At 36.6% G+C, this 5,635-nt stretch overlaps 1 long non-coding RNA gene across 1 annotated transcript; it reads right to left on the bottom strand.

Moving 5' to 3' along the window:
• Positions 1-3,269: 3,269 nt before the first annotated feature.
• LOC142962739 (uncharacterized) lies at positions 3,270-4,869 on the bottom strand. Its single transcript, XR_012957362.1, has 3 exons — positions 4,797-4,869; positions 4,548-4,661; positions 3,270-3,949 (listed from the first exon to the last, which is right to left on the bottom strand). It is a non-coding gene; the product is annotated as an uncharacterized LOC142962739 (long non-coding RNA).
• Positions 4,870-5,635: the final 766 nt, after the last annotated feature.

Genomic DNA, 5,635 nt, shown 5'->3' with positions numbered 1-5,635 from the left:
TTTCAGTATTACTGTAGATTTGTTCAACCATTGGTATCTATGTATTTCTGAGGCTTTGGTCATCAGCTGGAGGACCACAGTTCCTCCCAAAGCTCCATAACACTGAGCTCCGTTCTGTCTGCCATCACAGTAGGTTTCCACACCTGAACATTTTGGAACAAAAACATGAAAGTGTTTTAGGCACATGAATCTAAAGCAACACTAGTGGGTTTGGAGCAGCTGTGTCTCAATCAGACAACATTATGCAAGCAGGCGTTTATTGTATTGTTTGCTGAGTGTCTCAACATGACCAGTGACTGCAAAACAAATGTTTAGGTTCAGCTAACAGAGGTATTTTGCTGTAATACATTTTGTCATATTGTAGTTAATCACATCCAGTTATTAACAACGCATGCTGTGTTGCTGTGTTGCAGGAGAAAAATCAGGATCACATTTAGAGTTGAAGTCATTTAATAGATTAATATTTAGAAAGATTGCACAATGACGTGGGATTGATCTCCGGATTTGCTATCGTTCTTAGAAATAACTCGATTTTTCAAAAGCAACTGAACCTCAGAAGAGCTCAAATACTACATATAAACAGTAGATTGTTAAATAGTTGATCAATAACGTTGGTATTTCCTCAGAACCAACAGGTGTCTCGTCCCGCAGTATTTGACCTGCACCACTGAGGAGAATGTCTAAACCCACGACTCAGTGTTAAAAGTTAAACAGCTCACCGTGAGAGACTGCGAGTATCATCACAAACAGTCCAACCACAGCCTTCATGTCTCCTCAGTGTTCAGCCTCCGTTGACCCAGTCAGCAGCTTGCAGACAAACTTTTCTACTTTTCCCCCAAAAGAAAACATGCACATCTGAACAAACCTTTAACCGACCAGAGCGTTGTTGTATTCATCTTTTAATAGGCAGAGAAGAGAAAAGGAAGTGATATGGGTTTCACTTCCCCTTTTAGCTTCCAACCACATGGCCTCTGTAGGCGATGGACGGAGTGGAAGAGAGGGAAACATTCCTCCTTCCTGCTGAAAGAGGATTTGAGACTGTAGCTGGAATTTTTTCATCCCTCCATCTGTTAATTTCCAATTAAATGAGTGTTTGATACATCTATCAATTATCTCTTAATGAATGATTACAAGTTAAATTTAACCAAACAATGTCTGAACCCCTCAAACTACGTCACATAAACTAATTACATACACCAAACTATATTTTAAATTAAGATTATTAAAGTCTTCAGATTAAAATGTAAAACTAATTCTAAATCACAAAGAAATGTGTTTAAAGTTACATGAAAATCATATTTCTGTGTATTGGAATGTATAGGCCTGATGTTCAGTTCAACTTTAAAGCCATATTGATACATTTCAGATAAACACACTGGAGGTTGAACGGTTAAATTGTTGAAAATTCAGTGAAAATAAAAGGTTAGGATCCACTAAAACACAGTTTACCAAATATGATCAGTGTAGTGGACATGAATTGTAGTTTTTATCATGTGATCTTGAATACTTGAACAGGGCAGTAAAAATGAAATTAGAGTTATTACAATATTATATTTCTACATTATATCAGCCTGAGTGGTAGAGCAGCATTATACAGCTTTAGACTTTATTATTGGCCAATTAATGCTGCTGTTTCTTCAGTATATTTAAGCTCTTTGCAATAAGACCAACCAAAATGTTCTGCTTTTTATTCCTGTGACAAAAGTGTTCTATGTTTTGCCAGATGTATAAAACAAGGGAAGAAAGAGGCGACAATAAACCACCCCAAGGTGCTCAGATATGTTTTCAATCATACTGCTGTTTGGTCACAGTAGTCTAAAAACCATGCTGCTTTCTCTGCAATGTCTCTGGTTACTTTGAGCTCACCTCAACAATTCATCACAACTCCCTCCTGTCTCTCCATTCAACTTGATTCAATTCAAATCAAATCAATTCAAATGTTTTTTATTGGCATGAAAGTTTCAAGAATAATGTCTCTGAAGCATCAAAATACAAAATGTCTCTTAAGACTCTGTCGCCCTCCACTGGCGACTGTTGATTAAAAACAAACGTCCTAAAACATGAAAAGACTTCTGACATTTCACTTGCAGCAATAAACAGTCATATTATACACTTAATGTTTAGTGAGGCAGAATGTTTGTGTGGAGCCTCTTAAGACAGTAACAGATATGTGATTATGTTTTATTGATGTTTAAATGTTATCAACAGAGAGTTTTACTGAGTACAGAATTATCAATAAGCAACAGTAGCTCCTCTGTGAACCAGTGGAGGAAAACCTCACACCTACTGACACTGATGATGAGTCGGAGGTTTTATTCAACACTCAGCAGTAATTAAAGTCTGTGATCAAAATGTCAACAAAAGGATCTGATGACCGATTGATTGACAGGTTGTGAATACATAACAACAATAAAACTCAGCAAAGATAAAAGTCTTAATATTTAATACTTCTAAAGGTTTAACAATATTACTCTTTGTAAACATGGGAGAACAACAGACCTCTATTTGTAATTATTAATAGATGAGAAAAGCACAAAACTATTATTTACATAACTCAATATTTAGGAGATGAAAACTTTAGTCATATATGTGAATATAACTGTAAAATGTATGATGTATAATTAGTTTGGTCTTTAATACACACTTTGAATGCAAAATCACCAATCAAGCTTCTAAGGCAAGTACCTATAAAAAAAGTAAAAACAATTTATCTCTGACACATAAACTTGTCATTCTAAGAAATATATCTGTTTCCATGCATTTTTCAGATAATCCAGTGTTTTAAATATCTGATTAACACAAAGAAGTAGGAGAAAGAAACACTTAATCCTTCAATTCATCTGAAAAATTAAAGGTCACCACATTTGGAGATACATTGTTTTCACCAGAAAGCGTCGATGTGGAAATCTACTGTACGATCATTTCCAATTGGCATCAAAATGAGTTGCAGAGCTAATATGACAATTAAACTGTGCTGTGGGCCTCTGGATGCTTCATCACTCTCCAAAGGCAGCGACGCACTGAACATTTGACAACAAGACGACGTCTACACGCGAATTAAATCTAAGTAAAGCATCCCTCTTTCACCAGTCAACAACTGAAGTGACCGAGTGAAAAGAGTCACACGACACCGGATTCACACAGTTAAAGATCAGATGAAGACCTTCTCATTCCAACCATCACAACAGAGTTCTCCTGATCTTCAATCTGTCGACGGACAACAGAGTCTTGAGCCATCTTCTTTTTCTTTTTCTTCCAAGCAACACAGCACCAAACGTTTAATGAATCCACACTACATATGCATGATTACACTCCGACCCCCAACTAGTCCATCCACATCTGTTTCATGAATACATTTCAATCCCAGTAAATGCAAACGTTGACATCAGGTGAATAATACAATGACATACATTGTTGTTTTTCAAATTCAGACATTATTGGAAGTTTACAGTGTTTTAACGATAAAATGAAGGTAAATATGCTCACAAATTAGAAACAAGTAAAAAGTAGGTACAATATAATCTAAAGAGAATTATATTACAGGGAAATGTAATGTAATACTGTAATATGGAATATTTTAAAACATATTTTCTGAAGAAAAAATTGTAGAAGACAACAGTGAAAGTGCTAGAAAAATAGAAAAATCTATGAGCGATATGAGATATTTTCCAACTGGAAGTCACATGAAGGTGAAAAGCCTTTTGGCCTCTTGACAGCCATCTCCTCCATCTGCCTTCAGTGGTGCAGTCTTTAAACTCTGTGAATCACCTTCCTTTACGGACCTTGGAGTACACACACTCATCTTCTGCTGGTTGAACAGACTGTCGAGGTCGCTCTGAAAACATGGCTTCGCCGTACTCCACCTCCGGCCCTGCTCTTTGCTGCACCTGCCTCCCCGGTCGCTGCATGACCTTGACATTAGCATAGGTCAACTCCTGGTCATCTTCTTCTGCAGAGTAAAATGAAAGAGTGGCACAAATATATATATATATATATATATATATATATATTTAATGCTGAGATATACTCAGTACTCAAGTACTGTACTTAAGTACAAATTTCAGGTAGTTGTACTTTACTGGAATCTTTCTACTTCTACTTTCTACTACTTCATTCAATCAACTACAACAATAAAATCCTGCTTTTACATTCATGCATAATAATCTATTGGTATAACAGTATAACATACACTTTTCTGTATTGAGTACTTTTACCGTTAATACTTTAAGCACATTTTCCTGATTATTCTTACTTTTAAGTAACATTTTCAATAATTGCAAAAGAGTTTTATTTTTTCCTGTGTAGTATTAACACTAAAGGATCTGAATACTTACTCCACCACGGTCTGTTTGTACAGCGGATTGTTAACAACAAGTTGACATTTTGGGAGGTACTCTCTTACTGAGAAATGGACTAAAACATTTATATCACTGGCAAGTTTGTAGAGTGGTCTCAATCTTCTCATCACATTTTCGGCAAGAAAGTGAATAAGTATGTTGCCCGTTGGGTCATTGCAGTGATGAGTTGAGGAAAGGGAAGTTTTGTACCTTTAGGTTTGTTCTTTTTCTTTTTCTTCTGAGAACAGACGACAGCTACCCCGACCACTAACAGAAGTACAAGTGCACCCAGTACACCAGCCGTTATTTGCAAGTAGCCTTTTTCTGTAATAAAAGACACAAGAGACACACAGATCTTTAAGTTAGCAAACATTACAGGTGTTTTTGTGGAGAATGTAAAACAAAGATAATGGAAATGACTTAAATGAATTCACTGCAGCAGAGTTAGTTTTCACTTACTAATAAAGTCCCATGAGTCCTCACTGGGGGGGTGAGTCACAGTTTTATTGGAGGATGTGATATTATTGTAGGGGTTAATTGACACTGTGATGCCAGACTCCTTACCAGCATGGGAGGTTGCTGTGATTGTAGTGGGAGCTGATGTTGGCTCAATACACAGGGTATTATTGGCTGCAAACCCCCCACTGTGATATGTGGGGGTACTGATGAACTTCCCTCTGCTTTACAGTACACTAAGTTATTGAATACATTGTATTTCATGTGAAACACAATGTTGTAATTGTGACTGAGCATTATCAGCATTAGCTTTATAACTGAATTTGCAATCCTCCTTTTTATGTACATTTTTTAAGTGAGAATGAAATAAATCTTGCATCTTGAAGCTTAAATTTACTGTCATAAATCACACCAAGCTTTCAGTTTGTTTCAACATAATAGATCTATGGCAGTCAATTGAAGATCAAAGATGAAAAGGGTCGGTGGTTCGATCCCCGGCTCCGGCTCTGCTAGTCGCATGTCGATATGTCCTTGAGCAAGACACTTAACCCCAAAATTGCTCCTGTAGCTGTGCCTACGGTGTAGAAATGTGATAGAATCTGAATTGTAAGTCGCTTTCGATAAAAGCGTCTGCTAAATGACTGTAATGTAATGTAATGAAAAAAACATGTTTAATTATATTCAGTTATTCTATGTGTCATGATTCTTGTATGAATTTGGTCCCAGCGTGGGTCAGTGGTTGTGCTGCAAAGCACATCAATGAAGATGATGTTGAACTGTATATGTTTGATCCGGCTGAATGAAATGTGTCAGTTTAAATAGTCTGGAAGCTGTTGTTGGCT

This window comes from Anarhichas minor, unplaced genomic scaffold (genome assembly GCF_050575085.1).
Source record: "Anarhichas minor isolate MPS153535 unplaced genomic scaffold, ASM5057508v1 ptg000028l, whole genome shotgun sequence".
NCBI classification, from domain to species: Eukaryota; Metazoa; Chordata; class Actinopteri; order Perciformes; family Anarhichadidae; genus Anarhichas; species Anarhichas minor.
Note: the sequence above shows the minus strand (reverse complement) of the source record. Positions and strands in the feature narration are given on the sequence as shown.